We start from the raw sequence: 27,654 nt of genomic DNA on the forward strand, positions 1-27,654 counted from the left end.
AAAAATACCACCAAAATTTTTCATAGAACTGGAACAAGCAATCCTAAAATTCATATGGAACCACAAGAGACCCCGAATAGCCAAAGTAATCCTAAAAAAAGGAAAGCAAAGCTGGAGGCATCACAATTCTGGACTTCAAGCTATATTACAAAGCTGTAGTCATCAAAACAGTATGGTACTGGCACAAAAAATAGACACATAGATCACTGGAACAGAATAGGAAACCTAGAACTGGACCCAGAACTTTATGGTCAACTAAATTTTGACAAAGCAGGAAAGAATATCCAATGGAAAAAAGACAGTCTCTTCAATAAATGGTATTGGGAAAACTGGAGAGCAACATGCAGAAGAATTTTGAAACTGGACCACTTTCTTACACCATACACAAAAATTAACTCAAAATGGATGAGAGACCTAAATGTGAGAGAGGAAACCATCAAAATCCTAGAGGAGAAAACAGGCGGCAATCTCTTTGACCTTGGCTGTAGCACCTTCTTATCAGGACATCTCCAGAGGAAAGGGAAACAAAAGCAAAAATGAGCTTGAGAGTTCATCAAGATAAAAAGTTTCTGCACAGCAAAGGAAACAAAACTAAAAGGCAGCCTATGGAATGGTAGAAGATATTTGCAAATGACATGTCAGATAAAGGTTAGTATCCAAAATCTATAAAGAACTTATCAAACTCAGTACCCCCCCAAATAAATAATCCAGTTAAGAAATGGGCAGAAGACACGAAAGGACACTTTTCCAAAAAACATACAGAAGGCGGGCAGACACGTGAAGCCTCTGGCCTTCAGGGTATCATTCCCACTTCACAGGGGAGGCAGCTGAGGCCAGGGAGGCCATGTGATGTGTCTAGCCCAACACACAGCCTGAGTTGATGATGAGAGTGGGTGTCAACGTTGGTGGTTGGAGATGGGGTGGGGTGAATGGAGAAGAAAAGGAATGGGCGCATTTAAGATCAAGTTGAAGGCAGTGTTGTTCTCATTGTGATTATTTCTGTCTTCTCACCTGTCCACAGAGTCCCTCCTGCCTCTGGATTCCTGTGGATCTCAGCGAATTCTCTGTGAATGGTGTCCATCATTCCCAGTGGAGTTATGATTCCAGTATGGTCATTATATGTTGATGTATGTTATTGATATGTAATTGACACGTCACATTCTGTAAGTTTAAGGTGTCCAGCCTGTTGGCTTGATACATTTATATGTTGCGATGTGATGACCGTCATAGCATTAGCTAACACCTCTATTCCCATAATTATTTCTTCTTTGCAGGGAGGGCAATAAAAATCTAATCTTGTAGCATTTTTGAAGTTTATCATGCAATTGTTGACTGTAATCACCATGCTGTGCGTTAGATCTATAGAACTTATTTATCTACTAATTGAAAGTTTGTGCCTTTGAACAACATCTCCCCAATTCCACCATCCCCAGCAACTGGTGACCACCATTCTGCTTTGTTTTAATGAGTTTGGCTTTTTTAGGTTTCATATGTAAGTGATGCATGCAGTGTTTGTCTTTCTGTGTCTGACTTATCTCAATTAGCATAATGCTTTCAAGGCCCATCCATGTCGGGTTGTCCTTGGGCAGTGGCAAGCTAAGGGGGTGCAAAAGAACTGGGGTCCATGCCTGCTCCAGGCCATATAGCATACTCAGTGGAGAGGGGTTATTCTGGAATGCCCAGCATGCATTCTCTGTCTCTTGGGAGCAATCCTGGGCTTTTGTTCCCACATCCATCCCTCCCCCTGTCTCTCCCAGGCTCCTGAGGGAAACTGTGGAGTTTGCATCTCGAGACTTAGTCATTCATGCCCAACTAGATCAGGACCCTGCACACTCAGACATGTCTTGCCCTTTTGTGAGTGGCCACTGGCTGTGAGACCCACGTCTTGCATATATCCAACTCTGGACTTGGAGTCAGGACACCCGAATTCTAGTCCTGAGTCCACTGTCCAGTCACTTAAGCTTCCCTCTCCCGGAAGAGGTTAGAGGGTCACCAAGTTTTCTGAGTATTTGTGCAGTGCTGATGGTTTGCCCATGGCGGTGTACTGGGTTGTTGGGAAAAGTAAACCCAAGTGAATCTAAACAAGCGGCTCCCTCTGCCCTTGGGGGCTTTGCAGTTGTGCACAGATGCGGGATTTAGACACGGGAAGCTCTCCCAGGCGTCAGAGCCCAGGGCTGGGAGCATCTGCTGTGTGCCAGGCCCCATGCCATGTACTCTGTCTGCAAGCTTGCTTATTTCTCCCCACAACTGGAGGCTGGTATCTGAGCCCCACCTACTAGATGTGGGATACTGAGGCTCAGAGGCTCAAAGTGACGTGCCCAGGGCCATAGAGCCGGTAAGGCAGCAGGCTGGCATCTGGCGCCGGGCTCCTCTGCCCTGCCCTTCCTCTTCATTCAGCCGACCACGAGCCCTCATTTCTGCTCTCTGGCTTCCACATGGCCCGTCTCCTTTGTTTGTGGGAAAGGAAGTTGCCGGGGATAGGAGTGTTGAAAAAACAAGTAAGGACGGCTGGAGCCTAAAAAGCCAGCCCGGACCCACTGCCACTGGACGTGGAGGCCGTTTCGACCCATGTTCCTTGGGGGAAAAGAGTTGTTGAATATTCTTCGTGTCAAGATTTTGTTTTTCTTGTGTGGGCGGTGGGGCAGGGAGTGTCTTCTCCGTAATGCACCTGCGTGTTCATTGAGGAAATATTTATCGAATTATACTTACTCTGTGTGAGCCACACAGTGCCGAGAGCCAAATAAAGATTCGGGTCAGTGATTTCTTGAGACGCCTCCAGTCAAGAACGTAACAGTGGTGATCCTGTAAGAAAGGATGTGATCTTTATCCTAAGAGAAGTGATAATAGTGATAATAATGATAATATTAACAGCAACTACAAGCATCGAGTGTCCTTTGTGTCTGGCTATTTTGCATATATTGCATATTTTGCATATATTAACTCATGGTTATAGCACCCCTGAGAGGGAGGTTTTGTTTTGTCGGTGAGGATGCTGATTGGAGAGGCAGGCGCCTCATTCACGGGCACACAGAGAATGAGTTGGAAGCAGAGACTGGAACCCCAGCAGTCTGGCTCCAAAGTCCACTCTGTGCTCTGTACACAGTTGTACTCTGGTTTCCCAATGCCTCAAGCACTCGGAAAATCAAGTTCATTCCCGTCTAGGGGGACTGAGCAAGGCTTCTGAGAGAAGGGAACTTTGAACTGGCCTTGCAGCGGGTGGGGGAAGGGGGACTTCCCTGCTGTGAACATGTGGGGAGCAGCCACACCAGGCTTTAAGGCTTGGCCTGGAGCCATGGGAAGCCCTTCACCCCCCCTCACGCCCTCTGTGACGGGGACTGAAACCTGATGTTTTATTTCTCCAAATAGCTGCACCATTTCACATAAGTGCACTAGAGTGGACAGTCATAAGTTGGCTGCGCCTTGGAGCGCCTGGGTGGCTCAGTCAGTTGTGTCCGACTTCGTCTCAGGTCATGATCTCGTGGTTCATGGCTTCAAGCCCGCGTCAGGCTCTTTGCTGACAGCTCAGAGCCTGGAGCCTGCTTCAGATTCTGTGTCTCCCTCTCTCTCTGCCCCTCCCCTGCTCATGCTCTGTCTCTCTCTCTCTCTCTCAAAAATAAGCATTAAAAACTAAAAAAAAAAAAAAAAAAAGTAAATTGGCCTCAGTTTTGTTTGTTTTTTTTTAATTTTTTTTTAACGTTTATTTATTTTTGAGACAGAGAGAGACAGACCATGAACCGGGGAGGGGCAGAGAGAGAGGGAGACACAGAACCGGAAGAGGGCTCCAGGCTCTGAGCCATCAGCCCAGAGCCCGACGCGGGGCTCGAACTCGTGGACCGCGAGATCGTGACCTGAGCTGAAGTCGGACGCCCAACCGACTGAGCCACCCAGGCGCCCCTGGCCTCAGTTTTAAAATGTCACCTGTAGCAAACGTACATGGAATCCCAGAAGTTGATTCTATGATGCATCTGAGGCATTTCTGTCATTGCTCCTACGTCTTCTCCAGCTCCTTGGAGTGACCTTGTGTGCTTATGTGGTAGGACAGGATACATACGAGGGATTGGTGGGTTTTCACTCTGTCCTTTGGTCTGAAATGCCCCGGAGAACTTGTGTTTATCTTTTGGAGGCTAAAATGTGTCAGGTCGCTCTGTCTCACTCCCTAAGGCCATGGCTCTCCCTCCCTCCTGTGTGCATGTTTGCATGTGGTGTCTCCTGTGGGCCAAGCACCACGTGAGGCGCTGGCATATGGATGGAAAGACACTTCCTGACCACAGAGGGGTTAGAGTCTAGTGGGGAGAGTGTTGTGCAGTCAGATTATCTTAAACCAGCGTCATACTCACCGGAGATGTGCAGAACATGTGAACTGATCAGGGGCCAGGGTTTCGGGGCTTCAGTTTTGGGGTTGATGGCAGGCTTCCAGGGGAGGTGAAGTGTGACTGACCCACCAAGGACAGACAGGCACATGAGGCAGAGTCGTGCATTCCAGGAGATACAGAATTGGTGCACTGGCAGTAGGCTGTGCGCGGTGACAGGAGGGGACACTAAATGTGGGCGGAGTATGGGACGGGTCACCAAATCCCCAGTGGGTCACACCTCAGTCCCCGTTCTTCTCCCCCCAGGTAAGGAAGGAAATGCAGGTTCTGACAAAGGCTCGGGGTGCTCGGGCCCTGGTTTCCCTTTCTGTTCGTTCCCCGCTGGCCCGAGACAGCTTCAGAGCCTATGAATTCCAGTACGTGGAATTTCATGTGTTGAGAGCACCAACTGGAAGAGACTTTGGACACCCACTTGGAGGAAGGCTCCCGGGGAGAAGCAAATGCATATTTTGTCTTATTTTTTGTAAAATGGATCACAGAGGAGCGATTCCCTGATTCACCACATGCAGACACGTCCTGTCCCACGGGCAGAGCCCCTCTGCAGATACCGTGCGCGGATAGCCCTGAGTTCTCACTGTTTCCCATCAGGGCTGGAAGCCAGGTTCTCCCCCCGCCCCGTTCAGCTGCACAGTTCACTGTTATGTGGAGTGCCCAGCCATCCCGGTTTGCCCAGGCAGAGGGGTTTCCCGGGAAGGAGGCCCTAAACTGGCGAAAGTCCGTCAGAGGAGCAGAAGCTCCGTGCTCTAGAGTGAGGGCTAATTTTAGGGATCCGACCTCGTTGCAGTTGTGGGAGCTGGTGCAACAAATGCTCCGTAAGGCCATTGCTTCTGCCTCTAGTGGCTGGACCTGAGGTCAGCAGGGCTGGTGGTTGGAGAAGGTGGATGTGAAGTGGGGGAAGCCAGGGCAAGCTGGGACCCACGGGGATGGATTGGACTTGAAGGGCTCGTTGGGACCCATGAGGGTGGGATGGCACCTCCAAGGGCGAGCTGGGACGGCACCGGTCTCATCCTCCTCCGAACATCCCACCTCCAGGATGTGGGTGTCCTGCGGGAGAAGCTCGTGCCCTTAGTCATGGAGCGACATGCTTGGCTCAGGAGCCGGAGAAGCCGAAGGAGGAGGCCCAGGACGAACCGAGGAGGCCCCAGCCCGCCCGCCGCCTCACACGACAGGGCGGGCGAGGTTGCACTTGGGCCGCGGCAGCACTTGACCCCACGCTGCCTTCGGAGCCTGAACGTGGCTGCAGCTGCACGTCTGCCTTCCAGATCTTGCCCGAGTTTCTCCTGTGGCCCAGAATCAGACAGACATGGAAGAGAGTTCTGGGAAAGTTTGCTCCAACTTGGCTGAACTGCCATGGGACACAGTTGTCATCACTTGGGGGCGATTTCGACCACAGTCCACTCTCTCCTTATGACCCACGGTTGGTTTCTTCTGAATTTTCTAAGGGCAAACGCCCTCAGCTCCATGCAGGCCACGGAAAATAACGGCATGACTGCCACTTTTCCCTTAGTGACTACACAGCCCCGTTTCCCATGAAGAAAACCTATCCCTCCTCTCACTGACAGGTTAACCCTATCCCATATGGAGTGGTAACCCTGGCGGGAGACTTTCCCTCTTTCTTAGGCTTGTCTTTGTGATGAAGAGTCCTCCATGTGACCTCTGAACGCTTCCAGTGGTTTCTCCCTCATGCCCACATTTCTGCCCACGAGGGTCCCTCTGGACTGCTATCCCAACTTCCTGTAGTGGTTAATTTATGTGTCAAGTTCACTGGCACAGTAATCCCCACCCCGTTCAACCCATCTGTTTGGCCCGTGCAGAAGACAGATGGGGCCTGGAGAATGACAGCGGATTATCATAAGCTTCACCAGGTGGGGACTGTGCTTGCAGCTGAAGTGCCAGATTGGTTTCATTGCTTGAGCAACTTAACACATCCCCTGGTACCTGGTATGCAGCTATCTGTGCAGCAAATGCCTTTTCCTCCTTCCCCGTCCATCAGGCCCACCAGAAGTAGTTTGCTTTCAGCTGGCGAGGCCAGCAGTGCATGTTCACTGGCCTACCTCGGGGGCACATCAGGTCTCCTGCCCGGTGTCATCATGTAGTGTGTGGGGATGTTGGTTGCCTTTCCATTCCACAAGACATCCCCCTGGGCCATGACACAGATGACATGGTGCTGATGGCAGTGAGTGAGAAGTAGCAACTACTCTAGGCTTATGGTAAGACTTTTGCGTGTTGGGGGTGGGTAATAAATCTACCTAAAATTCGGGTTTAAAAAAAATTTAAATGCTTATTCATTTTTGAGAGAGAGAGAGAGAGAGAGAGAGAGAGATGAGCAGGGGAGGGGCAGAGAGACAGGGAGAATCCGAAGCATGCTCCAGGCTTTGAGCTGTCAGCACAGAGCCCAACGCGGGGCTCAAACTCACCAACCGCGAGATCGTGACCCGAGTCAAAGTCAGACGCTTAACCGACTGAGCCACCCAGGCGTCCCAGGGGTTTCCTACCTCAGTGAAATTTCTAGCGGTCCAGTGGTGTGGGGGCATGTTGAGCTATCTTTTCTAAGGTGAAGGACAAGTTGTTACATCTGGCCTGTCCTACAACCGAGAAAGAGGCACAACGCCTAGTGAGCTTCTTTGGAGTTTAGAGGCAACACATTCCTCGTTTGGGTGTGTTGCTGTGACCCCCAAAACTGCTTGTTTTGAGTAGGGCCCAGAACACGAGCCAGAGAAGGCTCTGCAGTAGGTTTGGGCTGCGGTGTGAACTGCCCCACCACTTGGGCAGATGATCCAGCGGGTGCGGGAGTGCTTGAAGTGACAGTGGCAGACAGGGATGCTGTTGGGAGCCTGTGGCAGGGCCCTCCAGGTGAATCACAGCCCAGGCCTTTGGGATTTTGGAGCATGCCCTGCCATCTTCCGCAGAAAACTACTCTCCTTTTGAGGAAGAGCTCTTAGACTGCTGCTGGGTCTTAGTAGAGACTGGATCCTTAACCATGGCCACCAATGACTGAGGACCTGAGGTATCCATCATAAACTAGGTGTAATTTGACCCACGGAGCCATAAAACTGGGCATGCCCAGCAACACTTCATTGTCAAAATAGAAGTGGTATAGACGTGACTGGGCCCAGGCAGGTCCTGAAGGCACAAAGTAAGTTACATGATGAAGTGGCCGAAATGCTCACGGTCCACATTATGCTACACTGCCTTCTCTCTCCCAGCGTATACCTATGGCCTCATGGGAAGCTACCCTGATCAGTTGACAGAAGAGAAGGCTTGGACCTGGTTCACAGATGGTTCTGCACAATGCAGGCAAAACCCAAAAGTGAATAGCTGCAGCCCTATAGCCCTTTTCTGGGATATCCTTGAAGGACAGTGGTGACGGGAAATCCTTCCGGTGAACAGAACTTTGAACAGTGTACCTGGTTATTCACTTTGCTTGGAAGGAGAAGTGGCCAAATATACAATTATATGTTGATTCATGGGCTGTGGCCAATGGTTTGGCTGGATGGTCATGAACTTGGCAGGAACGTGATTGAAAAATTGGTGACAAATTTGGGGAAGACTTATGTGGATGGACCTCTCTGAATGGGCAAAAAGCATGAAGATGAAGACATTTGTGTCCCACGTGAATGGTCACCAAAGGGTGACCTTTGCAGAGGAGGATTCTGATAATCAAATGCATAGGATGATCTGTTCTGTGGAAACCTACCAGTCAGCATCTTTCTGTGGCCATCTCTCTCATTTCCCAATGGGCTCATGAGAAAAATGGCTGTGATGGCAGGGGTAGAGGTTGTGCATCAACTGAGCAACATGGTCTTCAACTCACCAAGGCCAGCCTGGCTGTGGTCACTACTGGATGCCCAATCTGCCAGCAACAGAGACTAACACTGAGTCCCCACTATGGCACCATTCCCAGGGTGGTTGGTAAGTCAGCTGCATGGTGGCAATTTGATTTTAATGGACCACTTCCATTGTGGAAGGGGCAGCATTTTGTCCTTACTGGATTGGACACTCTGGATATGGATCTGCCCTCCCTGCATCCATACACTTTACAGGATGCTTTATCCACCATCATGGTATTCTACACAGCACTGCTCTGATCCAGGTATTCACTTGACAGCAAAAGAAGTGCGATAATGGGCCCAGACTCATGGAATTCACTGGTATTACCATGCTCCTCATCATCCTGAAGCAACACTCTTGATAGAATGGCCATTTGAAGGCTCAGTTACAGTGCAAGCTAGGTGACAATACCTTGTAGGCCTGGGGCAGGGTTCTTCAGAAGGCTGGCTATGCTCTGAATCAACATCCAATATGTGGTACTATTTCTTCAATATCCTGGATTCACGGGTGCAGGAATCAAGGGATGGAATTGGGAATGGCATCACTCACTATTGCTCCTAGGAACCCACTTAGTAATAGTTTTGCTTCTGGTTCCCACAACTTTGTGCTTTACTGGCTTAGAGGTCTTTGTTCCAGAGGGAGGAATAATACTTCACCAGGAGACACAACAATGATTCCACTGAACTGTGGAAGTTAAGATTGCTACCTGATCACTTTGGCCTCCTCATATTTCTGAATCAAGAAGACAGTTATGGTGGTGGCTGGGGTGATTGATTCCAACTACCAAGGGGAAATTTTGCTACTACCCCATAATGGAGGGAATGAAGGGTATATTTGGAATACAGGAGATCCCTTACCATGCTCTGTGATTAAGGCCAGTGGAAAACCACAACAACCCAATCCAGGCAAGACAGCTCATGGCCCAGACCATTTACGAATGAAGGTTTGAGTCACCCCACCAGGTAAAGAACCACAACCAACTGAAGGCGAAGGGAATACAGAATGTGAAGAAGAAGGAGAAGGAGAAGAAGGAGGAGGAGAAGAAGGGGGGAGGGGGAAGGGAAAGGAGGAGAAGGAAGTTGTAAATACCAGCGATGACCATGTGACTAGTTATAGAAACAGTAAAATTGTCATGAGTATTTTCTCCTTATTTTGTTATAAACATGTGTATCTATCTGATATATATCTCAAATATATTTGTTATGTCTTTTGTTTTCTTCTTTCCCTTATTCCCTTATCATAAGATGTATTGCCCTTATAGTCCTTAAGTATTGTGAATTTTATATCATGGGTTTAAGTTACAGGATATCAAAAAGAAGAGTAAATACCACACAAGGACTTACCTCCTCTTTGGGGGAAGGGGTTGGTGCATTTTTGGTTGTTTACAGAGTAGTTGTATCATGTTAGCTGGAATTATGTTATTGGTGATGTCTTTATTGGGATAATAAGACTTTGTAAGTCTTTATTTGGGATAATAATAAGATAATAATAAGTTTAAGGAGATGGGGCTGGGGGCCAAGGTGACAAGGGGAGGGCTTGCAATGGCAAACTGTATGTGTTGACTGCTTGCGGTGGTGTCCAGATTAAACAGTGCTGGCGGTGGGCGGTGTCTGTGAGGATATTTTCGGAAGAGATTAGCATTTGAATCTGAAGACTCAGTAAAGTAGACGACCCTCCCCAGTATGGGTGTGCACCATCCCATCTACTGAGGGCCTGAATAGAGCAAAAGGCAGAGGAGGGAGGAATTTCACTGGTTGTGCTGAGACATCTCAGCTCTTTTTCTCGTGCCTTCAGGCTGGGATTGAAACCTGGTTTTTAGGGCTCCCCTAGTTTTTAGGACTTCAGACTCAGACTGAATTATATCATCAGCTTTCCTGTATCTCCAGCTTGCAAATGGCAGACTGTGGGACTTCTTAGGCTTCCTAACTGTATGAGTTAATTCCTGATAATAAATCCATATAGTTATAGATACACAGTTATAAATATAGATTTAGGTGTAGATATATATATCCTACTGGTTCTTTTTCTTTGGAGGATCCTAATACACTGCCCTATCTCAACAATACTTCAGTGCTTCTCATTGCCCTGGGAATAAAATCCGGACTTCTTGTCTCAACCCGAGAGTCTGTCCTCCTCAGGCCCCTGCTCAACCTTCTCTTTTCTCACACACACCCTTCCTTCCTTTCTCACGCACATGGCTCCTTTTGGCTCCTTGGACACTTTGTACCTTGCACTTGCCCTTCCCTCCTCCTTGACCAGTAAATAAAGTGGCTTCCCCAGTTGCCCATTGGCTTTTCACCTGTTTATTGCTCTCGCAGCTCTCATCAGTCTCTACTTGTTTGTCTCTGTATATGTTTGTCACCTGTCTCCCCTACTGGAATGCAGCCCCTTGAAGGCTCAGCCTTATCTGTCCTGTTGACTGTGGGTTTCTCCTCTCGCCTAGCAGATGTTGAAGGTACTCGATAGACATTGGTCAGATTGTTGAGTGGAGAATGTGGTGGTGCAGTGGAGAATTTGTGACAAACAGCAATGCTGATCAGAGGGGGAGTGTGTTAATGATTCTGTTGGTCAACCACACCTTGGGATGCCTGCTGGCTCAGATCCCAAACAGACCTTTGAGAGCGTGCAGTGCAACTTTTTACTGTGAGACCAACTATCACAAACTTGGTATTCCAAATGAATACCCTGGTTGTGTGAGCCATGTGCAATTTCTCACGCCAGTAATCATAATATGAAAAGCATGTGTTTATTGAGTGTTTACTATGCACTCAATGTTGGCTGTGTAATAAACAGACATGGAATCTCGGGTGTCCAGCTCGCACATCTGCAGGTCATCTGGGGTTTGCCTGATTTACATGGGGCTTGGCTGTGTTGGGCTCTGGCTGTAGTTTGGGTCCAGGTCTGTTCCACATGATGCCCATCCTCCCTATACTAGTTGGTTCTTTGAGGATCACAAGAAGGCAATGTCAATCGTGCAGGCATAGTTCAAACCATTGCTAGCATCTCAGTGGTCAAAACAAGTGACATACTCAAGTCAAAGGCAGGGAAGTTTCCTCCATATCCCCTGAAGTCATGGTGGGGGTTGGATGTATAACACTACCACAAGGGCATGGAGAAATGAGGTCACTATCTCAGTCTTTGTCAAGTAGGTAACTTATTACACCAACAACCCTACAAGGTTATTCTTATTGTATTACTATTATTATTATGTATTATACTATATACTATATTATTATGTTACTATTATATTTTATTATACCATATTATACTATCATGTGGCATAGTGTGTATAAACTTATATATAGTATAATATATAAATAAGTATAGAATAACATTGTATAACATATGTGTATAGTGTCACACATAATATATAGTTAATATATGTATTATGTATAATATATACTAAAATATATAGCATAATATTATATAGCATAGTATAATGTATAATATATACATATACATTATGTATTATATATAATATGCATATATATATTTTATGTTATGCTACATAATATAGTATAACAGTATATATACTATATGTGTAGTATACTATACTATTATATATACTATAATGTATATCATATAGTATAATATGTAAAGGAATATATAATATTGTATACTATATATTATACCACAGTATTATATATACATAAGTATATATTGTACTGTGCTACTAGTAATATTGTATATACTTTTTATATTATAACATTATCCTACAAGCCCTTGTTATTACCCTCTTTTTGCAGGTAAGAGTTGAAAAGATTTGCACAGGGCCACACAGTTAGAGGCAGAGCTGGAGTCTGGACCCAGGATGTCAGACTCTAGAAATTAATCACAGCCTATGCTGCCTTCCATCATTTTGATAAAAGAAGCCAAGTGCCTCCCAGTTAAGATGCAAGAAATGTTGGATGTTGGTTGTCCTTCCATCACAAATTCAGGTTCTTCACTCTGCCTACTTGCTGGCGTCTTAGGATATTCTTTGGTCTGGTCGTTACATAAAGCCCTCTTTTCCTCTAAGATACGCACACCCAGGACTTCATCTCTGCAAGGTCTCTAACACCCCTAGGGGTCAATGGCTGTTAATGACTTACTCAAGAGATAATTTTCTTGCATCTTCAAGACCCCAAATCCAAAGGCTTGACCAATGTGGGGATTTTAGACTCCAGGCAGACTCATGGGAGAGGTAGTTGGAGATAAGAAAGCTTTTTGGGATTCTTAAATCACTTTCAGATGGGAAGCTTATTTATTTGCCTGGAACACTTTCAACAGACTCAAGATTTCCTTAGCATTTAGTCCCTGTTACTCTTGCAGAAGGAAAGAAAGCGAGATGGAGAGTAAAGAGAGCAAGGAGCCTCAAGATTGATGCTGTGGGTCCACATACATAGATATGCACTTACATAAAGGCATTCCATGCTGTGCAGAGGGCAAAGCCACTGCTGAGAATCTGCTTCAATTGTGATGGAACATTTCATCCATCGTTTGGCACATTCTCTAACCAGAAGTCTTTCGGCACAAGACAGGCTGGTGGGAAAGGGATGTGTGCAGAGGACTTAATGCCATGCCCTGTTCTGGGTGTATCTGTTTGTGTGTTTGTAGAAAAATTCAATACTTAATTGTATGCTTGGCCTGCTCACCACTCGTTTCTAAGAAAGGCATTCCAAAGCCTTGGTTAGGTTCGCTTATATCTCATAAAAGCCAGAACTTGGCTGTGGGGGCCCAGAACCAACCCTATGTGCAGACAGGGCCAGCAGTCACCTGAGTGGGCTTGAAATTCTGAAAGACCCACTTTGCTGAGAATTACTAGTCACCTTCTTAGCATCCATTTGCCTTCTTCCTTCCTAAAAGGACTCCAGATTTCCCAGCTGGTGGTTTGACTGGCCCCACCCCCGGTTTAGAAGTGGATCTTTATTGGTTGAAGGCAATTAGTGTAATTATTGCTACTTTGAATTGGTTCAGGACTGGGAATTTGGTGTGAGTGGCTCCAATAAGAGGAAGCCCAGGAGTTCTTTGAAGGTGGGGGTGGGGGAGGAAAAACTCTCTCCCCCTTGAGACATAAGTGAGGAAAATGAACCCTGTTAGCTCTCTTGTGACAGTGAGAGGAGTCAGCCTTATGGTGAAACTGATGCTGGGGTAGATCCATAGAGACACAGAAGGAAATGGATGCTGAGTGACATTGTTCAGCTACTGGATCAGACCATACCTGAAGCCTGTTCTGCCTCCAAAATCTTTACTTCCTGTAAAGGTTGAGCCTTGGTTTGGGTTTTCTGTTAAGTGGAACTAAAATAACCTGTACTATTAAACCCAGCCAGCCAAAATGTTGTCTTTTTGCTGGTGCTCTAGTACTGGGATATAATCCCTTCCCAGAGGACCGTGGGAGCATTTTCACTCACAATATTTATGGGGCACTCATCACCCCCCAAGCACTATTCTGGGAGGTGGAGATACCACAGTCAGTCTTAGTCAGTTTGGGCTGTGGTAACAAAACACTATTGATTGGGTGGCTTAAATAACAAACACTTCTCAAAGTTTTGAAGGCTGGGAAGTCTAAGATCAAGGTGCTGGCCCATTTTGTTCCCAGTGAGGGCTATCTGCAGATGGCTGCCTTCTTGCTGTGTCCTCACATGGTGGAAAGAGAAAGAGCGGGCTCTGTGGTCTCTTCTTATAAGAACATGAATCTCATCGTGAGCACCCCACCCTCATGACCTCATCTAAACCAACTACCAAAGGCTCATCTCCAAATACCATCGCATTGGGGATTAGAGCTTCAACATATGAATCTGGGGGGGACACAGATATTCAGTCCATAGCATGCAGTGAGCAAAACAAAACCCCTCACCTCATGGATCTTACATTCCATTAAAGGAGGCAGACAGAAAAGAAATATGCGGTATTCAGCTGATGATGGAGGAGGATAGAAATGCTATGAAGAAAAATAAGGCAAAGTAAGAGGGATAAGGGGTGGCAGGGGTGTTAGGAGGTGATGGTGGAGAAGAGACTTGAGAAGTGAATCATGGAGGGGGCAGCAGAGAGAAGAGAGCAGAGAGGTGTAAGGACATATGCCTAAAGCTGGGATGTGGCCAGAGGGGCTAGTGCAGAGGGAGTGAGGGGCAAGGGGCGGGAGGCGAGGTCAGAGAGTTAGTGGGGACCATGACCTAGGGGTCTTCCCGGTCATGGTGAGGACCTCTGATTTCACTGATGAGATGAGAGCTTACAGAGAGTTTTAAGGCACGGCATAATGTGATGTATGGTGTTAAAGGCCGTTGACTGGGTGTTGTATGGAGAACAGACTCTAGAGAGGTTTAGTGCATTGGATGGTGGCCCCCCAAAAGATATCCACGTCCTCACCCCACAATCCACAAATGTAACCTTATTTGGAAAAAAGGTCTTTGCAGATGTAATTAGGGATCTTGAGATGAGATCATCCTGGATTATCTGGGTGGGACCTATTCCCATCCAATGATAAATGTTCTTAAAAGAGACCGAAGAGAAGACACAGACATGGAGGAAAAGGGCATGTGAAAACAGAGTCAGAGATGGGAGTGCTGAAGAAGCCACGAGGGAGGGATGTTGGACACCACCAGAAGCCCGACGAGGAGAGGAAGGATTCTCCTGTAGAGCCTTTGGAGGAAGCCTGGCCCTGCTGCACCTTGAACTTCTGCCTTCCCGAACTGTGAGATAATAAACTCCTGTTGTTTTAAGCCACCCAGGTTGAGGAGATACATTGGGGCAGCTGTGGGAAAGTAATGCAAGAGTCAAGAGTGGAGCAGGGAATCTGGGAGAAGGCTGCTGCCATAATCCAGGTGAAAAACAGAGCTTCCCTGGCCTGGGCTGGGACCTGTGAAGGGGCAAGAGGTTGTCATGTTGTGAGGGTAGGCTTTGCTGAGGGATTAGATGTGGGGTGTGTGAGACAGAGAGGTGTCAAGGAGGACTTCAAGAGTTTTGGCCTGAGTAAGTGCAGAATGAAGAGGACGCCTTCTGAAAGGGCAGTGACTGGGAGAATCAGGTTTATGTGTGTGGGGATATCTGGAGCTTGAGGTGCCTATTGGATGTTGCCCACATTGGGGCACCCGGGTCACTCGGTCACTTAAGCATCTGACTCTTAATTTCGGCTCAGATCATGACCTCAGTTCATGAGATCAAGCCCCACCTGGGGCTCTGTGCTGTCAGGATAGACTGGGATTCTCTGTCTCTTCTTTCTCTGCCCCTCACCCGGTAATGCTATCTCTTCTCTCTAAACAGACAGACAAACACTAAAAAAAGATGTCACCCATGGGGCGCCTGGTTAGGCGCATGCATGGTCATGTCATGATCTCATGTCATGCATGGTCATGACCCAATGCATGGTCAGGTCATGATCTCATGGTTCATGTGTTCAAGCCCCGCGTCGGGCTCTGTGCTGACAGCTTGGAGCCTGGAGCCTGCTTCGGATTCTGCATCTCCCTCTTTCTCTGTCCTTCCCCTGCTTTCTCTGTCTGTCTGTCTCTCTCAAAAATAATAAACATTAAAAAAAGAAGATGTCACCCAGGTGGCAATGCCAAGTGCGTTGTTGATGTATGAGCTCGTTACCTGAGATTGTTGGCTGTTAAAGCCAAGAGTGTGGACGAGCTCACCAAGGACTGAGAATAGATGGGAAGAGGAGAAATGGATAGAGCTCTTGGATGTACAAGGCCAGGAAGGGCACTGAGAAGGAACATCTGGAGAAGCAGGTGGAAAATCTGGTGAGTGTGGTGTCCCTGAAGTCAAGCAGAGAAAGTACAGACCAATTCCAGACAAGTTGAACATAATAAGAATTTTATTATTCAGTAATCAAAATAAAAATTTTCTGACTCAAGAATCTTGGTTTATGCCACTTCTTCCTCCCAACCTTGAGGACATGAAAAAATGTGTCATGGCTGCCATTTCAGTCATTTAATTGTAATATGCCACACAAGCCTTGGATAAACACCTTTCAGGATTGACATGTGTCATGGGACCTGAGGGGTGCATGTTGAGCATTTATAAGATGATAGCAAGAACTATGATAATTCCTTGAAGAGTAAGTTTTGACTACTTGTTTTTTTTTTTCATGTTTATTTTTGAGAGACAGAGTGCAAACAGGGGAAGGGAAGAGAGAGGGAGACACAGAACCCGAAGCAGCTCCAGGCTCTGATGTCAGCACAGAGCTCGACGCGGGGCTTGAATTCATGGACCGTGAGATCGTGACCTGAGCCGAAGTGGGGATGCTTAACCAACTGAGCCACCCAGGCACCCGGTTTTGACTACTTGTTTATGCCCAATCCAGTTACCGAGTAGTTCCTTTTTTAAAGTGTTTGATTCTTTTTGGATCACGCTGTGTTTTAAGAGGAGGGTGTGGTCATCTGTGTCAATGCTACTGGTAGGTCAAGGTAGTGAGGACTGGGCATTGACTGCTGGATTGAACACCCTGGGGGCCTTTGGTGGTCTTGGAAGGAGCCATTCCAGGGGGATTGCAAGGCTGAGAGCCGATTTGAGTGGACCTCAGAATGAGACGGGAGAAACTAGATGGTTTGAGTTCAGTGAACATTTCAGAAAATCTAGTCTGTGAAGGAGAAGAAAGAAGTGGCAGTAGCTGGAGGAGAGTGCTGGCGTCAGCATAGTTAAAAAGTATTTTTTTAAGATAGGAGGAAGAAAAGCTTGTATATGGGATGATGGGGAAGATTGAGCAGAGAGGGAAAACCCAATACTTGTAGGAGCCAGAGGGTTTAATTGTTGGAGTAATGTCCTTAAGTAGGTGAGAGGTGATGGCATCCGTGGCATAGGGGAATGGCTGGCCTTTGCAGAGAGGAAGTGACAGAGGAAGGCAGGATGACGGGACAGATGCAGGTGGGTGAGTGATCAGCGGGGGTTGCATGAGGAGGCTCTCTGTGGACTGCTTCTGCTTAGTGCAAAGGTGAGAGGATTAGTTGAGAGTGAGGAGGAGCGAGTGAGCATTGGAGGTTTGAGGAGAAGGTCCAGAGAATGGTCCCCCGCTGAGGGGACTGACTAAGGAAATGAGACATTGCTGGGTATGACCAACGGATGTTGCAGTGGGGCCCATTAGCATGGCTGGTTGTGTCTCTCCACCATGTTCAGCTGCTAGGAGCAGACACAGCATGGGTGGGAGGGTGGGCTTAACCAAGTTGCACTTTGTTAGGCAATGAAGAGAGAGGAACTACAGGCACTGGGATTGAGGGTGTATGAAAGGGGGTATAGATCCTGGAATCTCACTAGGCAAGGTGGGTGGATTCTCTTGGTGGTTGGGGCAATGATGGAAGTCCTAATGGGTTTTGAAGATGATTAGAGTTGGATCCATGGAGGGTGTAAGCTGGAAAGACTGAGGATAGTGGTCTGTGCCTGGAGTGCTTGAAATTGGGGTAATAGAGAAAGTAAAGGGGATTAGAATGTTGGGCCTGTCATAACAAAATGCCACAGGCGGGGTGGCTCACACAGTAGACATTTATATCTCACAGCTCTGAAGTCCTGGGTCAAAGTGCTGGCAACGCAGGTTTCATTCTGAGGCCTCTGTTCTTGGTTTGTAGGGAATCCATATCTTACTGTGTGTTCGCATGACCTCTTTTTTGTGCATGTGAAGAGGGAGAGAGGGATAGAGGGAGAGAGGGAGAAGGGCAGAGGGAGGGAAGGAGGCAGAAGGAGGGAAGGGGGGGTGAATGAGAACACACAAGTGAGCTCTCTGGTCTCTTCTTTCTTCTTTTTTTTTCCAATACTCTCTGGTCTCTTCTCATTGGGCACCAATCCCATTCATGGGGCTCCACCCTCATGGCCTCATTCAATGCTAATCACCTCCCAAAGGCCCCATCTCCAAATACCATCATATTGGGTGTTAGGGCTTCAACGTATGGATTTTGGGGGGACATAAGCATTGAGTCCATAGCATGTAGTTATTGCCAATGATCTGATCTAAGCTTTTGACTAAGGTTATAGGATGAAGAACAGGAGAACTGGAGGCAAGGAGGCCTAGGAGCTAAGCAGGAAGGGCGCTGGGAGAATTGCCTTCATGGAATTGAAATCACTAAGCATTATGATAGGAGAGGTTTTAGAAAGAGAGTCAGTGAGGCAGGTGCTAAAATCTTCAAGGAAGGGAGATGAGTGGAGGGGGCCACCATATCTGGGTGTGAGTGGTTGGAATGGTTAAGAGGCCAGACTCTAGCGTCAGTTCCCTGAAGTTGAGTCTTATCTGTGTGATTCTTGGTGAGCTGCTCAACCTCTTTCTGCCTTAGTTTCCTCATTTGTGAAATGAAGATGATCATCGTACCTACCTCGAGGGGTTTTGTGAGGTTTAAATGCATTAATAAACGAAAAGCACAATTTGGTTGGGACAGGGAGGGGCTGGGTGGTCTAGTCTAGTGGCATGAGCTTCTAGGCCCATGAGCTTTTTTAGGGAAGCAGGAAGGATAAAGTCCCGAACATGGCAAGGAGGATATCTCCTCCATCTCTGGGTCAGCAGCACAAGGAGTTTGAGAAAGAGAAGAGCTACCCTTGAGCAGACAGAAGAGGAAGCAGAGATTTTAGGAGGGAACTAGGTTTCAGTTCAGGGCAAGGTGAAGGGGAGCTTCAGGGAAGAGGTGGAGAATAGAGAATTTTTCTGAGAATGGACAGTGAAATGTGCAGGACCCATGAGAAGACTGGGACACTGGGGAGGGCAGGAAGCCGAGTCATGGCAGTGTGTGTACAAAGCTCTTTGGCGATGGAAGAGCAGGTGATATGGGATGATGGCTGGGAGATGTAGGCTCCGGGCAGTGCCTGGGGCTTGATGGAATTGGTCCTAGAAGATTTCTTAGACTGTGGTGTTGAGTGAGAGTGTGTGTGTCGTGGTGGCAGGGGTCTCTGCTCCGGAACACCAATGGCACTGTGGAGACCTCCTGTGGGGAGCCCATGGAGCTGAGCAAAGGGTGAGCATGTTGCTGGAGCTGGAGTCAGGAGGGTGTCCCTGGGGATGGACAGGGGGATAGGAGGGACTAGCACTTGGCCTGCTGAACTGATGGGGACCCGTATCATGAAAGGCCTTCTGTGCATGAGAGTCAGATCTGTGCTTTACAAGCATCACCCAGAATGAGAGTGGATGGTGGATGATGGAACAGGGAGAAATCCATCTACGCCACAGGGACCAGTTAAGGGGCTTTTGCAGTAGACTAGGCGCAGATAATGAAGACCAAAAATAAGCAGGTGGAGGGGACAGGAGGATGGCAGATAGGGGAGCAGGCTTGAGAAAAGTTTCAGGACCTATTTCTTGGAGGTATTTCGAAATCTTTGAGCAAACAGTTCCCAGTAGAGTCATGGCGATCCAAAGTTGCTGAAAGGAGGCAGAAAAGGGGCAAAGAATATGAAAGCCGGGCTCCTTATGGGGTGCCCTCACCAAATCAGGAAGTTGTCACTTGCAACGATTCTCCTAAGTTTTCCAGAGGCTCAGTTTCCCGAACTATTCCACTGACACAAGAAGAATATATCCAACTTCCCCTGGCATTTCGGCAATGAGGAATGAGCGGATGGGATATTGTTACGCATTTGAGCACTTAAGTGAAAGAGGTCTTCTCTTTGCAAAGCACGTTCATGTCCATTATCTCATGTGATGCTCACCATTCTGTCGGTCAAGTGACTCAGACGATGACGACAGGGAAGGTGACGATGAAGACAGCTGGTGTTTATAATGCACTTCCAAGTACCAGTCACCGTGCTTATCATTTGCCAACGTGGTTTTATTTGATCCTCACGCTAATCCCTCAAGGCCCATAGTATTACTCTCTCCACTTTAAAGTTGAACAAAACCTACGGCATGGAGAGGTTAAGCCAATGTTCTGAAGTTGTACACACTCTGTCAGGGCCTGACACTTGGTTTTGGACTCGGGTAGTAAGCGAACACCATGATCATTTAACCACTTCTGCCATTTATGTCATCATTCTTGCGTTCCAGGAAGGGTTGGCAGGCGAGATCCAGCCCACTGGTTGTGTTGTCAATAAAGTTTGATTGGAATCCGGTCATCCCCATTCACTTATGTATTGTCTGTGGCTGGGAGATTGCATGACTCAGAAAGCCTAGAATGCTTACCTTCTGGCCCTTTCCAGAAAGTTTCTTGAGCTCTGTGCTAGACTATCCTTTGTTTGGTCTGTTTCTTCTTCCTCTTCCTTCCTGCTTTTTTCTTCTCCCCAATAATATATAAAATATAAGAATAAAGGAACCTTATTCCTAATGTAGCATCCTGTTTTCATGGGCATTTTACCGATGCCACATTGAGAAAGAAAGAGCAGTTCATGTGTCATCTGAATGAGTGTTTTGATGAGGTCTATTCTTAAAGTAATGGCAAGGAGAAAAAATGACACCTAATTCTCATAAAATATTTATAAGGTACCTGCTGTGTACCAGGCACTATTCTAAACGTTGGGCTTTCCCCCATATAACGTGGCGGGATTGAAATGAGAGAATCTAGGTTAAGGTCTACCCATCTCTAACAAATTCTAAGCCATCATTTTTAGAAACCCTCTGTCTCTAAGCAGATGTAATGTATACCACAAGTGGCATATACAATCAAATGCACCCAGGGGAAGGGCCTCCTTTCTAGAGATCAGTTTGATAAGGTGGGCTGTACCACAAACATGCAGGTACTGGGTCATAGGAAATGTGTTTTAGCTCTTTTGGCCACCGGGGAGAGAAGGAGACCTGCATTCTCTCCCGACATGCCAGGCGAAACCAAACCCAGCTAAATAAAGGTCGCCAGCGCCCGTTGGGCATCCTGTGTTGGGACTCACATAAAAAGTTGTAGTGTCACCTCCTGGCCGCTAGAGGACTTCATCCTGTTTAAGCAGAGAAAGACTAGCTTGGGGGTGGGATGGGGGAGGTGGGGGGTGGGGTGGGGAGGGGTCTTTGTGCCCCGGGGCAGGATTGCTCATCTTTCCTTTCCATAATTCTGCCAGGAGCCATATGAGGGGATACTTCATGAGCTATAAAGCATCAGAGAGTATTTATGACAGAGAGCCATCCAGTGCTGACTTAATGAGGAGCACCCCTCCAGCCTGCTCCATATAAGTGAGACAGCTCTAGAGTTACGGTCTTAATTATTTTGAGTACAAATCCACCTCTTGAAACTTCCACCGGTTCGGTCCCTCTGAACATGAGGTTTGCCCAGTTCTATATCACATTCGCTTCCAAGGTGCCCTCAGTGGAGAAGGCACAGTGAGGTGGCTTGTATTTAACCCACACTTCCATAGCACTTACTGTGGACTAGGCATTAAATGCCTTACAAATGTTAACTTGCTTAATCCTCAACAGCACCCTATGAGACAGGTGCTTTTATTAGCCCCAACTTACAGATGGGGAAACCGAAATACAGAACATTTAAAGAACTCACGGAGGGCCATGCAGCTCTTAGGTGGGAGGGCTGGGATTGAACCCAGACAGCGAAGCTTCTGAGCTCATACTTGTATCTAGCATGCTCTGCGTTGCTACCTCCCAGGAGAGGGGCCAGATAAACAATGACATGTTTTAAAAACATTTTAACCTTGTTGTTTTTCATTATAAGTACATACCAGGAAGTTTGGAAAATCAAAAGAGAAGAGAGATCACCCACAGTCTTACCACAGTCGCAGCCAGCAGTCTTGTGGTTTGGCTTTCATTTTTCATGTGCATATGTGTTTTTTCTTATCTCTGTGCATGCAGTTTGCATTCTGCTTAACGTTGTAACGTCCTAATGTTATTACATAATTTTCACAGCCGCTGTTTTAAATATTGCAAGAATGCGTGCATGCAGTGACGTAATTGAAGTTCAGAGGAGCTGATGGACAAGAATGTCCAAAGAAGGGAGGGGGACATACGAACTGTCAGGGCAAGGATACAGAATGCCTGCGGGACCTCTGTACCCCCATGAAGACAGCAAAGGCCACTGTGCTGACATGTCATATCAATGGCACTGAGCTAGGAGGCGGCAGCTGGCGAGCCAGTGCCTCATGGCATTTGGAGACTAAAAACAGCTCTGGGAGGTGACAACATGTGGTAAAAACTCCACGGGGGAGAAACAGGGCTTGTGTTGACTGTGGTGTCTTGTATCCTCATGTGGATTCAGGGAAGCCCTGAATTCCAGTTCTGGCTCCATTAGCTGTGTGACTTTGGATATATCAGTTTGCTTCTCTGGATATTCGTTTTCTTCACTGTCTCATGGGAACAGTAACAGGCAAAAATGATAGTTGTCTCACTTAGGGATGCTTTTGGCTGCAAGTGACATCAAATCTGAATTACAACGGATCAAACAGGAAAGACTTTTCATTAGCTCACATAACACGAAGTTTTGGAGGTGAGTAGCCCAAGGCTAGCACAAGGGCTCACCAACGTCATGAGGGAACCCAGACTTTCTTTTCTGCAAAACACCATTCTTAGGGTGTTGTTTGTAGTTCTTGCTTTTGAGCACATTTTGATGACTGGATCCATGGTGGAGTAATATTGACCCTTCCTTATGGAAGTTCAGTTTCAGGCAGACACTTTGGTTCTACCTGACCTGTAGGAAGGCTCCTATCTTCCCAGGGGGTACCCGTATCAATCCTTGTATGGGAAAGGAAGCTTCTTTGTGAAGGAGCCCTCCAGCATGTGCTCAGAACTACTACCAAAACCATTGTCTTAGTTCTGCCCTAAGAGTTAGTATATACCAGTACACACATGCGCGCGCGCACACACACACACACACACACACACACACCATAAAACAAAACAGAAACTAAAACAAAAATAACTAGAAGTGTGTGAGACCAGTAATGGTCAAGTCATGTCTCCCTTGGATGTGGACTCTCCATCTTGGAGATCTGTGATGTAGGACATACTTCTCGTTTCAGAGATGGAAACAAAATGCTGTTGACCTGCAACACACAATCCCTGTGTTTTCGTTTGACAGTTGATTTGGTGGGGGGCGGGGATGGGTTTTAATTTCTAATAGATTTTTCTGTTAAAAATATTTTTTTGTAATAGAAATCTCATAAATATATGAGACAGTTACAATAGAAATATAATTTTTTTGTAATATAAATTTTGTAACAAATAAATATAAAATTTCAAAGTCTACAAAGGAAAGTATGAAGTGAGAGAGAGGTTTCTGTTTCAGGAGTGTTTTGGGGTGAAATTTGTCCCCTTCCTCCAATTTATGTGTGGCATTCCTAACCCCTGGTAGCTCAGAATGTGATCTGACTTGGAGATAGGGTCTTAATAGAGGTAATTTATTTATTTTAATTTATTTATTAAAAAATTTTCCTCATTTATTTTTGAGAGAGAGAGAGAGAGAGAGAGAGCAAGCAGGGGAGGGATAGAGAGAGAGGGAGACATAGAATCTGAAGCAGGCTCCAGGCTCTGAGCTGTCAACACAGAGCCCGACGCGGGGCTCGAACCTATAAACTGCGAGATCGTGACCTGAGCCAAAGTCGGACGCTTAACCGACTGAACCACCCAGGTGCCCCTTATAGAGGTAAGTTAAGTTAAAGTGAGGTCATTAGGGTGGGTGTTAATCCAATATGACTGGTATCCTTAAAAAAGGGAAATTTGGACACAGAGACACATAGAGGGAAGACTATAGAAGGAGGCAGAGAAGATAGCCATGTGCAAGTCAAGGAGAGACCTGAAACAGATCCTTCCCTCATGGCCGTGAGTGTGGCAAGGTTGCTGGAGGCTGAAAGCTACAGCAGGTGTCTGGGGTCCAGACAGGAGAGCAGCCCAAGACCCATCTCAGTTTTACTTGCTGCTTCTGTAACACTGCAGCCCATGCTTTGGACCTTCAGCGGAGAGCGGTTCCTGTCATGACCCAGGGCACTCAGCTCCTCTACGCTCTTAGCAGAGTTGTGGTTTTCCACTGGTCTGTGTGGCCTTCTGAATATCTGTCTCCCTCCCCAGGCTCTGCGACATTGCTCTTTGGTGTGGTTGGCACCTTGAACATCATCTTGCTCGAGTAGATTCTCAAGAACTACTCACCCAATGAGAACATCTTCGTGAAGTGTGGATTATCAGACAAATGCATGATGGAATCAATGCAAAGGTAAAGCAGGTCCCCAATGACTGAGGAGAGCCATCAGGTCAGATCATGTGAACTTCATGGAGGCCAAAGGTCTCGCAAGGCCCCAGTGCCTTGAACACCCTCCACACACCCTATCATTTGGCCCTTGCCTTTTGCTACCTTGGACCACTTGGAACTTGCGGTAACAACCAGCAGTGGCTTTCCACAGCTGTCCCCCGTCCTCCTGAATGGCACTGAACTGAGTATACCAGTGAGAGATTGAGTTCAGTGCACATTTTAGAAACAAGGCAATTGGTTACAGTTTTTGGACCCAGAGACACATAGAAGGCTAAGTGAGCACATCTACCGAGGAAAGTAGGGTCAAGAGTTACCACGGCAAGAACATAAACTGGGAATCTGGAAACATGGTCACTAGTCATGGGACTTGGGCAAGTTATTTAATAAGAATAAGAGAACAACAACCACAAGAGTTGCTGGAAATGGGCACTTACTGTGTGCCTGGCATTGCATTTGGCATGTGTTATCCAGCTTCGCTCTTACAGCAACCCCGTGAGATAGACACTATGAACATCTCCATTTTGCAGAGAAACAAGAAACGAAAAACAAGAACAAGGCTCAGAGAAGCCAAGAGACACTCCACGGCCCTGTAGCTGGTGAGTGGCAGAGTCAGGTTTTCAATCTGTCCACCTCTTATTTCCTGACCACTACAGTGTCCCTCTGGGGACCTCTGTTTCTTCCTCTGAAAAGGGACGGGTAGCACTAATGACTTAGGAGATTCAAGCCCCGGTGACTTTGAATAGGGAGATCTCTTAGAAGTTGGGCCATTTGTATCAAGTTAGTTAGGCACCAAGGATCATGGATCTTCAAAGTAAAATAAGCCCACCTCTGAAACATTAAAAACGAGACAGGAGTGGGGCACCTGGGTGGATCAGTCAGTTCAGCAACCGACTCCGGCTCAGGTCATGATCTCCCGGTTCGTGGGTTCGAGCCCCACGTCAGACTCTGTGCTGACAGCTCAGAGCCTGGAGCCTGCTTCGGATTCTGTGTCTTCCTCTCTCTCTGCCCCTTCCCCGCTCGTGCTCTGTCTCTGTCTCTCTAAAATAAAGAAACAAAAACACAGACAGGAGAAAGTTCCAGTGTTGGCCACTACAACAAGAGTAGCAGTTAAAAATCAAAACCACCATGAGATCCTGCCTTACGTGCAGCAGGATGGCTGCTATAAAGCAAAAACAAACAATGACAACCAGAAATAACAAGAGTGGACAAAGATGTGGAGAAATTGGAACTCTTGTACACTATTTGTGGGAATGTAAAATAGCGCAGCTTCTATGAAACACAGTATGACAATTTCTCAAAAAATTCAACATAGAACTACCACATGATCTGGCAGTTACACTTCTGGGTATGTATCGGACGGAACTGATGAAGAGATATTAGCACTCACTATTCCGAATAGCCGAGGTGTGGAAACAACCTAAACGTCCATCAGTAGGTGAGTAGATAAAGAAAATGTGGCGTATACATAAAATGGAATATTATTCAGCCTTAAAAAAAGATGGAAATTCTGCAACGTGTTACAACAAGGATGAACCTTGTGGACGTTACGCTAAATGAAATAAGCCAGAAATAAGACAAAATACTGTATGATTCCACTTATATGAAGTACCTAGGGTAGTCAAATTCAAGAGACAGAAAGTAGAAGGGTGCTTGCCAGCGGGTAGGGGAGGGAAGTTATTGTATTTAAAACGGGTGCAGGGACATCTGGGTGGCTCAGTCCGTTGGGCGTCCGACTTCGGCTCAGGTCATGATCTCACGGCTCGTGAGTTCGAGCCCTGCGGCGGGCTCTGCACTGACAGCTCAGAGCCTGGAGCCTGCTTCGGATTCTGTCTCCCTCTCTCTCTGCCCCTTCCCACTCGTGCTCTGTTTCTCTCTCTCTCAAATATAAATAAACATTAAAAAAAATTAAAATGGGTGCAGAATTTCCGTTTTACAAGATGAAAATGCTAGATGCTTCACTAGAGCATCAGGAGCTTGACTCTGGGCGGGAGGGAGGTGAGTCTTGTGTTGGAGGCTCTCTGAATGAGCCCTTGGTTGGGCCAGTGGCCCAATCAGCTGTGACAGCTGAGCAGGAGAGCCCTCAAGGGCCAAGGCTGCTCTCATGCCTTATGTGAGCCCTGTGACATCTGCACTGCCCATATCATTTCAGGAACTTGAGGACTCCAAGTGGGGAGACCTGGCAGCTGGGTTGGGGGATGGCCGGAAGGGGAGAATGTTCTTCAGATGGCCCTCAATCAGCAGCCGATGGCATTTGGTCTGCTGCATGCATTTGTGGCATTGCTTTGGAATGCATTTCAGGCGAGAGGACCCTCTGCGACGAGATAGTTTCTTTTGTTTTGAAGGGGGCTGGTTTGATTTGCTTTGAACTCTCTTAAAGTTCAGAAATTCAACTTTGTCATGTTCCTGAATACTGAGGGAGGCAGGGAAATGAGGTGATGGTATGCTCAGATTATTTTTCCCCCAAGAAAAAGGAAAGGTTAACCACTTACTGAGAAAATAATAAACATATGCATAAACAAATAGACGCTATGCAATATTCCTGACCAAGAATGATGGACTTTGCCATTCTCAAGGGTTTGGAACCACTGGCCCAACAAAATGGCAGAGGCCAGCAACAGAAATTCCAATGCAGGAGCATGAAAATTCTCTGCCCTTTCTTAACATTGAACAGACCTCAATGATGCAAGGATGGAGAGGAGCAGTTGCACAGGGTGGCTGACAAATGGAGCGTCTTCAGTCGGGGAGGGAAAGAACTCAACTTCACTGGCTGAAGAAACGAGAAAGTTACGGACTCATACATCTGAGGTGTTCAGGATATATCAACTTAAGGCTCAGCTGGATCCAGGTGTTCACACAAAGGCTTTAGACATCTGTTTCTTTCCACCTTTTAGCCCTGGCTTCCCTCTGTGTTTGCTTCATTTTTGGGCCATCTGTTTGTGGTGACTCCAGCATCTCCGAGCCCAGATTTTACCAGAAAGAGCCCCTCCTCCCCAGTGGTTCCTGCAAAAGTCCTCTGCTTGGCTCTTTTGCATCTGGCCAGGGTCATATGTCCATCCCTGACCCACTCACTGTGGCCAGGGTAATGGAATAAGTGGATAGTATGAGCCCATGCCTAAAGCCAGAGAGCAGAGGGAGCCTTCCTAAGTCACGCTGATGGTGTGGGTGCGGTGATTCCCCAGAGGGAAGTCTGGGGGGCTAGTACCAGAGTGAGGGCAAGGGGAAGCAAATCAGGCAACCACAGTTGTTGACCACGTGGGGCATGTGAGGCAGAAGCTGGTCCCATCCAGGATTCTGATTTATTTCCTTGGTCCATCATCATTGCCAAGTGCTGTGGGGTTATCGATGGAGTGGCTGCTCTTCTCTCTTCTGTCCCGCAAAGATAGCAGTCTGTTTTTTTAAAA

General features: G+C 47.0%; 1 long non-coding RNA gene across 8 annotated transcripts in view; it reads left to right on the plus strand.

Moving 5' to 3' along the window:
* Positions 1 to 27,654, plus strand: part of LOC109267523 (uncharacterized) — a 384,515-nt gene that overhangs the window by 86,006 nt on the left and 270,855 nt on the right. For 2 of the 8 annotated variants that reach the window (XR_008423757.1, XR_008423766.1), the window contains exon 1: positions 24,079 to 25,688. The exons of the other annotated variants lie outside the window; for them this stretch is intronic. This is a non-coding gene — a long non-coding RNA (uncharacterized LOC109267523). Of the gene's footprint in view, positions 1 to 24,078; positions 25,689 to 27,654 lie in introns of those variants that run through there. 8 annotated transcript variants of the gene reach the window in all.

Source organism: Panthera pardus, unplaced genomic scaffold, assembly GCF_024362965.1.
Source record: "Panthera pardus isolate Hobbes unplaced genomic scaffold, ASM2436296v1 HiC_scaffold_2, whole genome shotgun sequence".
NCBI lineage: Eukaryota > Metazoa > Chordata > Mammalia > Carnivora > Felidae > Panthera > Panthera pardus.